Raw genomic sequence first — 18,672 nt, 5'->3', positions numbered from 1 at the left:
TGGCTGTGTCTACTCAGGGACAGCGACGTGCAGAAGAACCCAAGAAAGACAGAAAGTCAGAGAAGCCCACGTCCGCAACAGATACTAGCACTTCTGATCCCTCAAGTAAGTGTTCTTATTGTCACAGGGGTGTTCATCCCTTGTTAAAGTGTTTCAAACTTCAAAGAGATATGAAGGACTCTCAGAATCCTCAACAAGATGCAAATGCAGGCCCTCCTGCTCAGGGCACATCATCATCATCAACCCCAAACCAGCGCAAGAAGTGGTGTTGTTACCACAAGTCCCATGGGCACTGGAAGTGAGTGTCGTTCTTCCCCCAGGGACCACAAATCTGGTTGCTAGTACCCAAAACACAGCTCCTTTGTCGGGGGAAGCCTAGCAGCCTCCAACAGCCGACAAAGGGTAGACTCTGATGGTAGAGTCAAAGCAGCTATTATGGGTACTGCTGTAGCGAATGTAGGGAGAGGATCAAATGCTATGTCATTTGCAGGCTATCTTGAGTCTTGTACAATGTCCCTACTCCTAGACACTGGCTCTTATGTCAGTATATTACAGAGGTTTCCTTACAAAAGATTGAGCAGCAACTGGGAAAAACCTTTTCACATCATCTTTCCCCACTTGATTTTATGTAATTTAATGGTGGACATTTAAATGCTACAGGTATGGTTACCATGTCCTTCCAGTTTGCTAGAGACACACAACCAGTTGAAGCTCTATTTTATGTGGTTCCGGCACTTGTTCTGTCTTCAGATGGGTTGTTAGGATTGCCTACTCTCCGTGAGCATGGGATAGATATTGTAACTAGTTCCAGCTCAGTTGTATATAGAGATAGGCACTACACTGCTCTGCCGGAGTCCGTGCCATTGCTTCGTCCACCTTCTGCAGTGAATAGAGCTTACCTCACCTTAGCTGCTAGTGACATTAACCCTATGCAGACTACCACAGAATCTCCCACTTTGTATAATGAAGTATCACCTGTGGGTAATGATGACTCAGTTGTACCTATCGCTCCTTCTTCTTCTTCTTCTGCCACTTTAAGTGAGGTCATGGCAAATGCACATGAGGGCAATGCGGTCGTAACTGACTGCAGGCAGTTACAACCAGACGATCTTACTCGTGTGACTGTTCATTTGCCTGGCGTGAAAGAGAGTGTGGATGCTGTCAGTTTGCCTGAGACTGTGCATGTGAAAGGCATTTCTCTTTAGTCAACATTAACTACCGTTTTCAAGAATGGTCAAACTGATGTTCTGGATCATAACCGAACGAATGGTGTACTTAAGTTAAAATTGGGAGTCTGCTTTGGGAAGTGTCTTGTATACCCTTCCACTGTTACGGAAGAAACTTTGCCATCTGTAGAGGTTGTGGCTTGCCTGACACCAGCCCACGATCACCAACCATCTACTGAGTCTTTTGTCCAGAAGGCTAGGTCTCAAGTGAACCAGATTGATTTTCCCAATTTTCAGAGTCAGTTATTGCAGGTCCTTGAACAGAATAGGGAAGCCATAGCTGAAGCAGGTAAGTCATTAGGACATACAAATGTGGCTCATCGTCACATTGCATTGAAGCCAGGTACTAATCCTATTTGTGTGCCTGCGTACCCTTCCCCATTCTCAGACGCAGGTGGCTGACAAGTTGGTTAAGGAGATGATTGAGTCAGGCATAGTCCGAGATTCTACTTCTCCTTGGAATTCGCCACTGTTTCTGGTGCCAAAGAAGGATGGTACAATGAGATTGGTTATAGATTATCGCCACCTGAATGCAGGGACGGTCCCAGATCGTTATCCTCTGCCTCATTTGACCGATCTGTTGCAGGGTCTGGGAGAGAATAACAAAGTGTTCTCCTCTTTGGATCATCTTTCAAGATACTGGCAAGTCCCTCTGCATGCGGACTCTTGCCCTCTTACAGCCTTCAGCACTCCTGATGGGCATTACAAGTTTGTGAGGTTACCCTTTGGCCCTCGTAATGCGCCTTTGTGCTTTCAGAGATTAATCAATGAAGTATTTAGAGGACTCTTAGGGAACACAGTGTTTGCCTACTTAGATGATGTAGTGGTCGTTAGCAACGATGTGCTTGAACGTCTGAGGAAACTCCAACAAGTCTTTGCCAGACTCAGAGAGGCTGGGTTAAAGGTTAAGTTTTCAAAATGTAGGTTTTTGAAGAAGGAATTGTCTTTCCTGGGTCATGTTGTTGATGCCAGAGGTATCCGGATGGCTGATGACAAAGTCGCAACTATCCGAGACTTTCCTACATCTACCTCAGTCACAGCAGCGCGCAGCTTCCTCGGATTATCAGGGTACTATCGAAGGTTCATTCAAGGGTATGAAAACATGGCCTCTCCTCTCACATGACTTTTAAAGAAGGAGGTTCCCTTTGTCTGGGGACCTGATCAAGAGAGGGCCTTCACTGATTTAAAAGCAGCTTTGATCTCTGCCCCTATCCTATCCTTCCCAGACTTTAGCAAGCCATTCAGTATCTTTACCGATGCTTCTGGCACAGGTTTTGGAGCTGTTCTGACCCAGTGCAATGCGTCTGGCATGTACAAGCCACTGGCTTATGCGAGTAGAATTCTTAATGATGCTGAAACACGCTACTCTGTGACGCATTTGGAAGCCTTAGGTGTCATGTGGGCTCTTAAACACTTCCGTGATATCATTTTTGGGTATGACATCACAGTTTACACAGATCACTAGGCCCTTACTGATCCCTTCAAGGGTCGCAATCTGTCTGGCAGACTAGCTAGGTGGTTCTTGATCATCGAGGACTACCATCCTGACATACGATATCTACCTGGAAAGGTGAACGTTGTGGTTGATGCATTGTCAAGGAATGTTCCTGTCACTGCAGCTGTGGCAGACACTGTTCTGTCCACTCTCTCTCTAGACAGGATTTGATCTGCTCAGAGGAGTGATTCCAAGTGGTCACGTGTTGTGTGCACTCTTGAGTCAGGCGATCCACTTAATGATAAGGATGTCCCCGGATCGTTATCTGATCATGACTTAATAGATGATGTCTTAGTGCGACACTTAGATTCTGATGTCACTCAAGTCGTTGTTCCTTCTGAGCTGATTCAGGATGTGTTGGTTCTTGAACATGACTCTCCCCAGGCAGGTCATCCTGGAGTGGAGCGTTGTTTGCTACAAGCTCGTATACGATTCTACTGGCCTACCATGCGCTCCGACATTAAGGCTCACATTCAAAGCTGTTTGTCATGTGCTCAGCACAAGGGCTCAACTGGACCTCCTGCACCAATACTGTTATATCCAACACCTGCTAAACCATTGGACATGGTTAGTATTGACACTCTCAAGCTCCCTCGTAGTAATAGTGGCATGGAGTACTTATTGGTGTGTGTAGATCACTTCAGTATTATGTAGTTTTAGTTCCACTGCCGGACAAGTTTGCCTTGTATGTGGCCCGTCCTCTCGTCAAGCATCTGTTTCACCCATTTATGACTCCAAAGGTCTTGCTGTCTGACAATGGTACGGAGTTCCGAAATGAATTAATGAGTGAAATTTGCTGTCAGTTCAACATTGCCCAGACTTATGTAGTTGCCCATCATCCTGCTTCTAATGGCATAGCCGAAAGAGCTAACAGGAAGATTCTGGAGGCTCTTCGTCATGTGGTTCAAGGTTACCACTTGTCTTGGGATGAATGGATTCCTCAGATAGCCTCTGTCATCAACAGTTCCATTAATGCCTCCATAGGAGAGACACCTCACTTTGTTCTGTTTGGGGAGGACAAGCGGGTCCCATATACTCTCCTTCTGCAGCATCCCAGTCCTGTGTATAATGTTGATGATTATGCTAAAGTACACTTAGTTGTTAGCCAGGACATTTTTGGTAGGGTTTGTAATACCCTGGACGCCTCTCGTCAGTTGTGATAGATCGCCAGCACCAACATGTGCTGCCAATACTGTTACCGGTGATTTGGTCTTCGTGGCTGAGCCAGACCGCTCTTCTAAGCTCTTTCCACATTTCTCGGGCCCACTACGTGTCATTCAGGAGGAGCTTGGTAACAAGTTGCATGTTCAAGAGTTACATTCCGGTGCTGAGCGAGTTGTGCACACTGACAGTTGTAAGAAAGTTTGCAGTGATTTCCTTGTTCCATTGGCGGACACTGATTCCTCCTCCCGACCTTCTTCAAATCTTTCTCGGTCGTCATCGAGTGTTGATGATTACAGGAGTAAGTTGCGTTCTGCTGCTCACCATGTGTAAATCATTCTTATGTATCTGTATTGTACCCTGTATTATTCAGTTGTACCTTTTGCAGGAAAACATGATAACTACACTTCTCTGCCTTGGACTTCTGGTGTCGGTCCAGGGGTTCCCTATTCCCAGTGTGGTGCGTCCTGGTGCGCTTGTGGCTCCAGAGGGCTCGGTACTGATTGTGGAGGATGTGGTCAACGTCAAATACGACATATCCCCCATGGGCCAAGTCTCGGCACAGATACCTATCTTGGCCCAACATTTAGATGGTTTGAGAGGCTTCTTTCAACCCATCCTCACCATGGAGTCGACGAAGATTAGTGCCCTGGATCCAGCACTAGGCACGTCTCTTCATCTAGCTGTTGAGAGGATGGACACACCTCGTGACCGAATCCTTGACCTGTCCAATCAGTTCCCCACCAACTCTCTCGATACAGGTCATAAATCTGCATCCTTCCGTCAGTGTTGAGGATTATTCGACCTGGGCGGGCTAGTACTCAACAAGCTCTTCAGCACTGCTCAGGCATCTGATGTGTCTGCATTAGGCAAGAAACTGAATGTGATAGCTTAGGTAGTCGAATCACACAATAGGCTTCTCACGAGCATGCTGAGTTTGTGAAATTTAGGACTCACCTTGACACTGTTGTCGATTGTACTAATGTGCTAACAACCCGTTTTCATAGTCTTGGATCTCAAGTTGCCACTTTTGAGAACTTGTTTATTCTCACTCAATACCTTGCCCAGTTAGACTGAGACATTTCCTTACTACAGAAGCAGTGTTCCACAATAATCACCTCCCTTGTCAATGCCGGGCTTGGCTGTGTTAATGCAGAACTACTACCACTAGATCATTTGAGGTCCACTACTCAGTTTGCACGTGCTAATTTCAGTTTGACACCACTCTTTGAGGGTAGTCACATAGAATTTTATTACCTCTTGTTGGAAGCAACCCTCACTGACTCACAAATACTGGTTCACATTCCCTTGAAATCCGATGTAACTTATTCAGCTTACTGTGTCACTCCCTTCCCTATGCATGTCAATGATTCTTTGCTCAATCTTTTTTCCCAGTCAGCCATGTTTTTTGTGGCAAATGATTATATGTCTGTTGCGCTCACTAGCCAAACAGTATTAAGCTCTTGTAAGTCAAGTAATTTGCAAGTTCACGATAGTCCTGCTTACTTGTTTGCCCTATTGCCATCAAAGTTAACACCTTGTGAACTAGCCGTAGTGTGGAATCACTTGGACCTGATCCATAAATTCTGTCAGTTTGAACCTGTGAGCCCTGACTGGCCGGTCTACCATGTGCATGTTGGCGGTAATCAGTTCTACTCCAGAGAACCAGTGAGTGTTATACTATTGTTTTCTCGCCGTAGTAACAATCTCATTGCGGAAAGCTACTATGTTGCTCCTGATTCATGTGAAGTCTATCCCTCAGCGATCTCTACCCTTCCTAACAGGCAACATCTTGGTTTACAGGCAGTTCTACCTAGTTCTTTGGTTCTATCATCCCCGTCCTTTGTTGTTCATCCTGAAAATCTAACTGTGGTGTCTGAACGTTTGAATGTTGTCCTTCTTGAATGACAGTGATTTCCTTATGTTCTCTGTCCCATCACTCATACACCCTTATGTGTTGTACCCTACGATTTCTGTCCCTGTCGTGACATTGTTAATCATTGTCTGTGTCTTTTGTTGGTATCTTAAGCATCTAGAAGATCGCCTTCACGACAGACATGAGGCGTCAGGACTAGAAGTTGGTCCACCAACTCCTGCCTCATGATGAGTTAGCCAGATTGTAGGAATATATTATCAGAGTCCTTCTTCAGTTTTGCCGGCCTGAGGACAGTGCTATGTTACGAGGCCGAGCAATGTACTAGTTGTATCCATATTTTTGCTTTCATGTATAAGTATCAGCATATTCCTCATTACCTTATTATCTTATATACTTGCAGAGTATATGTATACGAGTATATCAAAATTTACGTCAGACTTACGCTTAGCATATCTAAAGATTTACGTAGCAACATAGCATCACATAGCTTGCCTCACAGGCATCAGCATCGAACATTCGATGCCCTGTCAGCTTCATTCCCAGACCCCACTGTGAGCTTAGAGCCGGCAGTAGTAGCCAGGGAGTGGGGATAGTAAGACATACTCATATAACACGCAGACTTATACTGTGTAACCCCCTGTACCTAACTGTATAATAGTGTTTGAATAGTCAAAGATTATTTTGTTACATCAGACTTTATTTAACCTCAAAGCTATTCATTAATACACAGTTGTGAAGATATACCAATATACCAGTGTGCTATTAGTGAATGATGGAGGAGAGGGAAATGAGAGAAATACAAGCATGTGACACAGAATAATCATCAGCAAGCCAGCTACCTCAAACATTGAGAGGATGCACATCGCAGTTATTCATCTCCTATATATGTGCCAGGCCTGATCTGTGGTGTCTGATACAAGGATCCTCTTCAGCAGCAGTGGCAGCGGGTCGACCTGTCGACACCCTTCGGCCTGCCCTCCAATCCCTTGGATGTCTTCCGTGTCCTGGCAGCGGACCACGGAGCCCTCGTCTGGGAAGGGACGCCTCAGACAAGGATGAGGACAAGACAGAGGGCTCTGGGGACATCAGTCTCCTCGGCCTGCCTGGTGAAGATGTCACCGCAGCATCCTGCACGGCAGAAGCGGGTGGAGGGGCCATCACAACGAATGATGGCCTGGCTTCTGGTGACACTGGCTCGCCAAGGGGAGCAGAGGGGCCTGGAGATTGGGAGCCAACGAAGAGAGTGGTGGGACCGGGAGGTCCTAGAGGTGGGGAGGGTTCTCCAGTGAAGCCGGCCGATGATGGTGGTGTGGTCTCCTGCAATGGAAGCTGGTAGAGCAGCTCCACTTGCTGGCCAGATGGTGGCAGCTCAACCTCCTCCACCCCAGAACGGTCGCTCTCTGACTCTACCTCATCGAGGATCTAGTGACACTCGTGTGGTGCCAACCCGCATTTCATCTTTGCAAGACTGCTGTTGTTGCAAGCCAACTGGCGAATAAATTGCTGTCTGAAGGATTGTGGACCCTGTGGCAGTCCAATGATGTGGTAAGAGTGTGAGCTGAAATAAAGGAGTCAAAATATTTTATTCACAGTCAGCCAAGAACTTGGCTCAACACTGGCACAACGCAAGGGCTCATAATATATTTGTATGTTCTTGAAAAATATTGTCTCCTACACCTGACTTAGCACACAGGTAGGGGCCACTATCACGTTGTTACCACTTTAATTTTCTTTGCACATTACACATAACCAAATCTATCATTTTTATGAGATACACAATACATTTCACCAGTAACGTGTAAATGGACGTGTTCCATAGGCCGTTACCTGTGTACTAAGGTGTACCAGACAGTGCTTCCCCTACGAGAACACACTGCAGTAGGTCAGTCTTTCACTGTCTTTACGCATAAAACATAACCCAATCAATCACTTTGTATGAGTCAAAATATTTTATTCACAGCCAGCCAAGAACTTGGCTCAACACTGGCACAACGCAAGGGTTCATGATATATATATCTGTCCTCGAAAAACATCATCTCCTACACCTGACTTAGCGGACAGGTAGGGGCCACTAGCAAGTGGTTACCTCTTTCATTTTCTTTGCACATTACACACAACCAAAGCTATCATTTTTATGAGATACACAGTACATTTCACCAGTAATATGTAAATGATGTGTTCCGCAGGCCATTACCTGTGTAATAAGGTGTAGCAGACGATGTTTCCCTAATGAGAACACGCTGCGGTGGGTCAGTTTTTCACTGTCTTTTCACATAAAACATAGACATATATATCAATACATGGGATACATAGTGTATTCCCCCCAAAAAAAAATAAATAAATAAATGCATGTGTTCCTAACCTTGCATTGCATTTCGCTACCTTTGTACTAGCTCATGTGCACGACACACACTCTTCATTACGAGCACGAGGGTCAGTTTTTCACTGTCTTTTCATAAACATAGGCAAATACATCAGTACATGGGATACACCGTATATTTCACCAAGAAAAAAATGTAAATGCACGTGTTCCTAACCTCGCGTCGGATTTCGCTACCTTTGTGCTAGCTCAGGTGTACGACACATACTCTTCAATACGAGCACATGGGTCATTTTTTCACTGTCTTTTCACATAAGACACAGCCAAATATATCAGTACATGGGATACACAGTATATTTCACAAAAAAAAAAAAATGAAATGCATGTATTCCTTACCTTGCGTTGCATTTCGCTACATTTGTGCTAGCTCAGGTGTACGACACACACCCTTCATACGAGCACGTGGGTCATTTTTTCACTGTCTTTTCAAATAAAACATAGCCAAATATATCAATACATGGGATAAACGGTATATTTCACACAAAAAAAGAAAGTAAATGCACATGTTCCTAACCTCACGTTACATTTCGTTACCTTTGTGCTAGCTTAGGTGTATGACACACGCTCTTCATTACGAGCACGTGGGTCATTTGGTCATTGTCTTCTCGCATAAAACATAGCCAAATATATCAATACATGGAATACACAGTATATTTCACACACACAAAAAAAAGGTAAATGCACGTGTTCCTAACCTTGCGTTGCATTTCGCTACCTTTGTGCTAGTTCAGGTGTACGACACACACTCCTCATTACGAGCACGTGGCTCAGTCTTTTACGTTATTTCCACATAAGACGTAGCCTAATCTATAAGCATATGAGATACACAGTATATATCATCAATAAAATGTAAATGCTCGTCTTACATAGGTCAATTACGTGGCCCATACCTGGGCGGTAAGATGTAGCAGACTATGATTTCTAGAGGAGCATGTGGTTCACTTTCACTTTCTTTTCACATAAACAAATAACAAAATATATCACTGTATGAGATACACAGTATATCACACCATCTACAATTACGTATCTCGCGTTTCATTTTGCTACCTTTGTGCTAGTTCAGGTGTACGACACATACTTCATTACGAGCACGTGGTTTTTCTTTCACGTTATTTCCACATAATACATAGCCTAATCTATCAATATATGAGATACACAGTATATTTCACCAACAGAATGTAAATGCATGTCCTACGTAGGTCAGTTACGTGGCCCATACCTGCATAGGCGTACGGGACCCTTCTCATCTGGGGGGGCTGAACTCTCTCTGCCCGAAATATATATATATATATATATATATATATATATATATATATATATATATATATATATATATATATATATGTTTATAATATATATATATATATATCAATCAATCAATCATTTCCTGTGGCACCCTCGGGGATGATAGGGCCTCGATGAACTCACACCACCACATCCTATCTTGTGCTAACTCCTCAAGATCTCCCCAACACTCGTCTCCAGCTTCCTGTCTCATTGTCCTCACCCACGTCTCTTTTGGCCTTCCTCTACCTCTCCTACCAAGTGCCACTCACCCTGGTGTACCTCGTACTATTCCCTGTCTCCTATACACATGTCCTAACCACTTCCATCGTGAGAATCTAACATATTCATCGATCGGCTGCACTCCCGTTATTTCTCTAATTCTAGTATTTGGTATCCTTTCCCACCACTTAACTCCTAATATTCTTCTAAGTGCTTTATTTTCAAACACCAAGAATTTATTTTCCATAGTCACTGTGCTGTACCAAGACTCGTGTCCATAAATTAAGATACTCCTAACCATTACTTTATAAAGTTTGATTTTTGTATGCACAGAAAAATTGTTATTATTCCAAATATTTTTAAGCATTCCCATTGCCTGATTAGCCTTCTTTAACCTTTCCTCGAATTCAAAGTTCAAAGAACCATCCTTGGCTAAATAAGTACCTAAATATTTAAACCTATCAACTTGCTTTACAACCATACCTCCAATTACACATTCCTGCGCATTTTCCATATTCATATTGATTATTTCAGTTTTTCCACAATTAATAACCAAACCCACCTTGCGACCTTCACTCACCAAACAGTCCAACACTCTCTGCATCTCTTCTGGCCCATCACAAATCAAAACTATATAATCTGCATAATCTAAATCCAAAAGTTTCCTGTTCTATCCCCAAAGTATACCTGCACCGGTTTCTGTTCCAACGCGTTTCATAATGTAATCAATGACCAATATAAATAGTAAAGGCGATAGAACACCACCTTGAATTACTCCGGACTTGACTTCAAACGAATCACTCAGACAACCATCAACCATCACTTTACAAAATGTATCCTCATGCATGTTCATAATGACCCTCACAAACTCCTCTTGTATTCCATAATGTCTCATGATCTTCCCCATAGTCCCTCTCGAAACACTATCAAAAGCCTTTTCAAAATCAACAAAACAAAGACTTAACGGTACTCTCATTTCATTAACTTGCTGCATCAGATGCCTAACTATAAAGATATGATCATTGCAACCACGTCCCTTTCTAAAACCAGCCTGTTCATCCCTCAGAATACCCTCAACCACCGGCTCCAACCTATTTAACAACACTCTACTCAAAACTTTCAAAGCTATCGGTGACAAAGAGATTCCCCTCCAATTACCACATTCACTCAGGTCTCCCTTCTTCGGAACTTTAACAATTACACCATTCTTCCAAACTGATGGTAGTAACCCCGTCACCCATATCTTATTGAATAGCTTGGTCAAGATCATTATTAATCTATCCCCCTCCACTTTAAACATTTCCGGAAATAAACCATCCTCCCCTGGTGCCTTATTATTCTCTAACTGTTTTACTGCTTTCTCCACTTCTGCAAGCCTCAACTCTCCTGTTTCTATATTTAAATCTTCCTGAGCAGACGGTATATCTTCTGGTGGTATTGGTCTATTAAGAACTGTCTCAAAATGCTCTTTCCATCTGTTTTTAATATCTCCATCTTTGGTCAATAAATTTCCTTCCCTGTCTCTAACTGATATTTCCTTGCGTTTACCTGCATTACCACTCAGTTCTCTAATCGATTCATATGCTATTCTTTGACTCTGTCCATCATTTTTGTTTATTAAGATTTCAGTCTCTGCAACCTTTTCATCCACACATCTTCTTTTATCTCTCCTAGCTAACCTTCTTACTTCTGAATTCAAACTCCAGTACGCAGCTCTTGCTAATTCAATCTCTCGTTCATCAACGCATTGCATCTCACTCCTCAATTTAGCCTCACCTCTCTTTTTTATCATATCCCACGTTTCCTCTGATATCCATTTCTTTCTTCTGAATCTATGTCTTCTTCCAATCGTACATTCAGCAGTCTCATGCAAAACTTTGTTCACATCCTCCCACATCTCATCTACACTTCTCTCCCCCTCTTCCAACGTTTCCAACACCAAAAACCTATTTCTGCATTCTAATCTGAATTCCTCCTTTTCTTCTTCCCTTCTAAGCTTAACAATATCGTATCTACCAACACCAGATTTTTCCTTCTTCTGATTTTTAAGTTTAAACCTTATTTTTGCAATGCTGAGTTGATGGTCACTACTAATATCCGCTCCCCGTTTAACATGAACATCTAGCGGAGAACTTCTATGCCTCCTACTGATAGCGATGTGATCAATCTGATTTTTATATTTTCCACACGGCGACACCCAAGTTGTCTTGTGTATATTGCAATGCTGAAAGAGTGTGCCCCAGATAACTAAGTCATTTGCTAGACAGACGCTTCCAAACCTCACTCCGTTTTCACTCATCCTACTACCAACTCCCATCTTACCCATACATGCCTCAAATCCCTCATTTGAACAGCCCATTACTGCATTAAAGTCTCCAACGCAGATCAAAACATCATGTCTAGGTACCCTTCCTACTCCTTCTTGCAACTTTTCATAAAACGTGTCTTTCCTTTCATCGAGTGCATCATTAGTAGGTGCATAACACACAAACAGACTGATGTTGCCATGATTTGATTTAAACCATGCGTATAACAATCGCTCATCTATAGGATCCCACTCACATAAAGCCTTATTTGCCTTACAACCCAGCAACAATCCTACTCCCTGATAATGCATTCCGTCCTGTCGGCCAGATATCAATAAACGTATACCATCCTCCAAATCCAACTTATCGACTCCAGTCAATCTAGTTTCTGTCAGAGCACAAATATCAAGTCCGTATTTTTGAAAAACCTTCACTAACTCATCGATTTTACCGTCATGATTTAGCGTTCTCACATTCCAGTTACCAATTTTAATTGTATTTTTTGCATTAACAAAGGAATTAGATTGTAATTGAGGCAACCGTGAGATTCTTAGCACCCCCTGCCCATTTAAGGGCTGCATGGGACTGGGGCCCATTATTGTTCTTTCAGAGTCCATCAAGGTTTCTTTGGCTAACTTCCTGAACACCTCGCCATTGTGTTGCAGTCGCAGTAGGCAGCTAACTTGCCTGATTGCCCACACCCGAAAAACCCAGCTATGCTGTAGCCAGTCACGTGCCGGCATGCTTCCCAGCCATTTCACTCTCAAGGAGTTCCTCTGCCTGAGAAAGCAACCACCCCCCTGCTCCCGAGGGCTTTTGATCTGTGTAGGTAGAGGGCAATCACTCCCTCACTAGCCATATACAGTGTATATACAGTGTATAGGCTACACTCACCAAAAGAATATTAACCAGCCATATCCGAAAATAAATCGCTAAGGATGACGTGTTAGGGAGCTTCCCTACCCTCCAAGCTGTCTTTTCTTTGAAGGGGCTAGATCGTAGAAGAGTTTTGCTTGGGCCTTCTTAAATCTCCGAGAATGCATACCTTTAAACATCGCTGGGCATATTAGCTTGGCCTGTTGTTGGCAAGTACCGGAAATCAAACCCGACCTCCTTGGCCAAAGTCCGAATCTGAGTCATGCCCGGGTCTTGGTCTCGCGAAAGTGTGATTGCCAGTTGCTGCTCCTCGTATTCTGCTATTGCCTTGAAGGTCAAGTCCAGCGCCGTGGCCACATCAGTACAGCGCATGTGGAAGTGTGTGCTCAGGAGAGGCAGCGCAGTTAGGGTGGTACTGACAGTGGTGATGAAGATGGATGCAATTTCAGTCAATCCACGGCAGTTGAAAGCAGAGAGAATTGGACTGCTGAACAGAAAGTCTTTCAGCAGGTAAGCACTGGACTCTAGAGACTGCATGGCTTTTTCATCCCATCGAGACTTGTCTTTAACCATGCGTTTAACGAAATCCGTTTTCCTTGCCAGCAGCTTCATAAATCCGCGAAGAAATCTGGCCTCGGTTTTACTCTCCAAAGCTGCTGTCTGGTCTTTTACGACGGCGGTGAGGTGGTTGAAGTATCCATTCCTATTGAGCTTCAGAACCACATTCTTGAGAGGCTTAGCGAGACCAAAGACAAGGTCAAACGGGGTCAGGGTAGTTACTGAATCCATGACCCCCTTCACTAACAATCTACCAAGCTCAGGGCTGGCCACGTCTGAATCTGGCCACAGCTGTATCTCCATTAACATATTCATTCTCAACCATGGCTTTGGGCATCGACGTGGATGAGAGAATAGATTTATTATATATATCTTGTAGGCTTCAGTGTTAGAGGATTCCGCGGGTGTGTAGTGAGGCTGCCACTCCCTCATCAGCATTATAATCAACTCCAGCACTCTCTCCCACTCCTCTGACATCTCCCAGGTGCGTGAGGCCAGTGAGTCCAGAGCCATTCTTGTGACTGTAGATTTAACTCTGTTCTTGTCATCTTGGTCACAATCTTCTGCTATCATCCAGCCTTCCCTGAGACCCTGCATGAAGGACTTCCACCGCATCTCGTGAGGGTCAAACATTTCCTTAGCTTTGATGAAAAATTCGCTGATGGTCTTTTCGTCCACAATCTCAACCTCCATCGCCATTTGGTGGATGTTTTTCACACCTTCAGCCATATCAGACAGGCTTCGTAGTCGAGTCTCCTTGGTTACTAGGCCTGCTCAACCTACGCCACTAGGCCAGAAATACTAACTTTGCGTGTGTGTGTGTGTGTGTGTGTGTGAAGGAAGAAACCACACTTCATGAAGACATTGCACATTTATTCTACACAGCATGTAAAAATGAAGGTTAACTAAACTGCTAAATTTCACACACATTTACAAGTATTACATAAAGCCTATAGTATAAAATTGAACTGAGTAATTAGTATGGGTTATACTTTTTAATGTAATATACTAAATAAATAATAGCTGTTACTGAAATAAATTGCAATGGTTGAATAGTATAAGTATAGTAATTATTAAAAACTGAAGTAAATTATAGTTCACCTTCATACTAAATTAAAACATGATTAGAAAAATAAAGTGCTTCTTTTCCTATCCATAATAAAGTTAAGATATACATAAAAAATCAAGTTAGAAAAAATATTTTTCACGTCCCTTTCTTTTTCCAAAAACATCTATAATTTTGTCCATATCTTCTTCAATCACTCTAGTAGCATATTCTCTTTCTATGTTGATCAGTGCTAGGCAGCTAACTCTTGCTTGACCCATGGTGCTGCGAAGGTAGGATTTCAGCTTACGAAGTCCACTGAAAGACCTCTCTGCTGAACATGAAGTAGCAGGGATGACAGCCAAAAGAGATACAACTTTCATGAACTCGGGTACCATTTCTGACAGTTCATTTTCGTGTAGAAACTGGACAACATCTGATGCTGTCTTGAGGAAGACTCCTTGTCGACTTTGCTTAAACTTAAAGAAAAGTCTCTGTTCTGCTTCCATCAGATCCTTGTCCAGGCCATAAAAGTTTGCAACTACAGTAGTTCATAGTCACTTTGTGATGGTGAATCACTTATTGCAATGGCACCAAGAGCACACAGAAGATCTTGATCATTACCCTTGAAACGAACTTCCAGTTCTGACAGGACCTTGTCCATTGAATTGTAATAAGTGTTGACACGATGATGCTGTACTGGTGTTAGTAGTTGGGCATCCATCCCTGTCAATTCTCCTACAAGGGCTTGCAATCGACGAGATGGGTTTTTTTCGAGGTATCCGTGCATCACAGAAGTTGAATCTTGTGTTTTCAATCCAAGATTTTATGTTTTGGCTGATTCGGTCAGCCCTTTGCCAGATCTTGTCAAAGCTATCATCATTACGACATTCTCCCAATGTCCTGATGGTAAGATCTGCATTTCGGCGAGCAGTGATGACATCCATATTTTTGGACTGTAAGTATCTGCTCAGACTGTTGGTGTTTGAAAGAATGACTTTGAGGATACAAAGTCCAAGAATGAACTCAAAGTCACAGATTGCAGAAAGAAGTGCACGACTATCAGAGTATGTCTTGGGATCTTTATCATCTGCTAGCTGAATGAGAGCTTTTACAATTCTCTCAATTTGCTCGTGAACACTTTTCACGGCTTCCCACCTGCATGACCATCGTGTGATACTTAAGGATTTTAAAGAACAAGTCCGGATATGTATCACTGTGCAGCTTCCACTCAAACCCTGAGCAAACTGGCGGGCGGGACTTGGGGACTCTGCCGACGCATAGTGTGTACTTGTTCTCCCGTCCTAGACACGTACAGTTTATGACTTATGAGCCTGTCTACTATTACGTAATTTACGAACAGACGGTACGGACACGAGCATCCAGCTCAGCCTGTCAACACTGGCTGATAGTTTATTTATAAACAGTAAGAACTAAGAAATATTTTTAAAAAGTACAGAAAAGGACCGTTATCACATTTCGTTTTTTAAGGGAAAAGTAAAATTTCATATATGAAAAGAAAAAACACTCAAGAACAGGATTTAGCTCACGATCCGCCAGTTGAATAGCCCTGCTACATTGGCTACTCTGCCTGAAAAATTTGTGTCTGCCCAAATCTTGGGGGGGCTGCAGCCCCCCCAGCCCCCCTGGCTCGTACGCCTATGCATACCTGGGCAGTAAGGTGTAGCAGATGATGATTTCTGGAGGAGAACGTGGTTCACTTTCACTTTCTTTTCACATAAACAAATAACAAAATATATCAGAGTATCTGATACATAGTATATTTCACCAATAGAATGTAAATGCACTTGTTCCTAACCTCCCATTGCATGTTGCAACCTTTGTGCTAACTCAAATGTATGAGACGCACTCTTTCCTACAAGCAATTGGGTCAGTCATTTACTGTCTTTCACATAAAACATAACCAAATCCATCAATATATAAGATAGTCTATTACACCACAACAAGTACATGGCTCTTTGCTAAGGTGTAGCAGATGATGTTTTCCTTTACTTGAAGACGTTGCAGTGTTTACAATTTTATTTCATAATACGCATAATGAAATCCATCATTTCATAAGACATACAGTATATTTCACCACAACAGTACCTGAATGTGCTCTGTATGTCACATCTGTGATACCTAAGGTATTGCAGACGATATTTTCCGACGAGCACGTGGTGCAGCGTTTACGTTCATCCACACAAGTATACAATAAATAGATCAACAACACTCATGCTATATTTCACACAGAAAGCATACAGAATAAATATAACAATATGATAAAATCAAATATCCCAATAAATCTCCTCTATTTTATCCCCTCCTGACATGGGCGTGCCGTGTCTGTAAGGAGTACGTGACACCTGCCTTAGCCAATATTTCATCACATACACTCGTTGCACTATACTCCTGTCTGTTGCAAAATAACACTATCCACCATATATCAGCATAAAACAAGGACTTCATCAACACCTTGGCAAATATTCTGTTCAAGACAATGCCGTGTCGTCAGGTGGTTTACCGCCTGTCTCTGCTAAATATTTCACCACATCTTTCCTCACTAGCTATTGCACACTATATTCACCTGATTCACTGTCACTATTATTTAGTGGTTGAATACTCACATTGGGTGCAGGGTAGAGGGAGAGTAGTTGTTGGGACATGGCAAAAAATAGAGTAGGCCTAGCACAATCTTCATTGGGCCAATATCCGACAACGGCCAGGAATGATTCACGAAAACCTGAATCCCAATTTCAGACACCAAATCTAATCACAATAGTGCCCAAAAAGTAAACACAAGCACTATTGGTATGGTGGTATATGACGCACGTCCCTGGACGGGGTAAATAGAATAAGATTTAACAGCTGATGTGAAACTAATCAACCTGCCCTTGCTGGTGCACGTCTCAGGCCCCGAGGTTGCCAAGTCATTACTTTTGACGAGAGGCACAGGAACTATGACGCCTCCAAAAATGACGCCGATCGGTCAAAAACTTTTTCTCTGACGAAGGTTTTTATGCTTTTATGATGACAAACGCGTCATTGAGTACAGTCGCAGGCCTGCCCAAATGACAATGAACGCGTTATCGTGGGCAGAGTATATATATATATATATATATATATATATATACAGGTAACTCGCACGAAACACGATCTCACGGAACGTGCTCACAATTATACACGGTAAGGGCTGGGATACATATAAGACAACGTAAGAATAAAGAACCATTATGAAAACTACATATTAACGCAGGAGAGGCCTTTGAAATATCAAATCCTCGAACGTCACCGCAGCGCGCAGTTTGTTTTGATTACGTGACGATCTAGGTGGGAAATTATTCAGTGAGTGAGACATTCCCGAGTACGGTAGCACAGTATTTGTAAGTTAAATATTTACAGTACTGTACTGTTCTGGTAAGTTTATGTGCAACTTAAAGTACTATTAAATAACGTTAAAGCAAGAAATAAAGTCTTATAACCAGTTTATCTGATAGGCGTCAGAATATTGCCTTTTTTATTTGTTCGTTTTTTTCACAGTACTGTACAGTATTTGTAAGTTATATATTTACTGTTCTCGTATGTACTGTACTTGTAAGCACTTAAATAAAGTTCAATAATTAAATAAAGCCTTGTAACCAGTTAACCCGAATTATATGATTACCCATGATCGGCGTCGGAATATTGCCTTTTTTGTTTGTTCGTTAAACTCTTACTGTACTGCTTTTCTACAGTACTGTATTTGTAAGTTAAATATTTACTGTTCTGGTATGTACTTGTAAGCAATTAAAGCATTAATTAAAGCCTTGTAACCAGTTAACCTGATTTATATGATTACACATGATCGGAATATTGCCTTTTTTGTTTGTTCGTTAAAGACTTATAATAAGAGAAAAATACGTTTTTGTCTTTGTGTCTTTACCTATTTGCTCAGGTTTGCTGTAATGGTTTGGATCATTTGATGCAATGCAACGTGTAGAAAACTGTGAAAACTTTCGGGAAGTGAACGAAAATTTGGGACATGAGACTGACCTTGACTTCACCCTCTCATGTATCATCTGTCAGTTCACCATCTGCTATCGTGATGAGTGGATGTACGATTTTTTCGCTCGTGGCCATGCCTAACCACACATAGTTACACCCATTATCTCGACCCAGACAGAAAATACAATATTTTTCCTCCCTTGCAAAACACAAACAACCACCCTGTTTACGAGACAGCAATATATATTGCGAAATCAAC

Source organism: Coenobita brevimanus, chromosome 29 (assembly GCF_032717465.1).
Source record: "Coenobita brevimanus isolate Jiangsu-jjx chromosome 29, ASM3271746v2, whole genome shotgun sequence".
NCBI classification, from domain to species: Eukaryota; Metazoa; Arthropoda; class Malacostraca; order Decapoda; family Coenobitidae; genus Coenobita; species Coenobita brevimanus.
The sequence above is the reverse complement of the archived record's forward strand: the minus strand, read 5'-3'. Positions refer to the sequence as shown.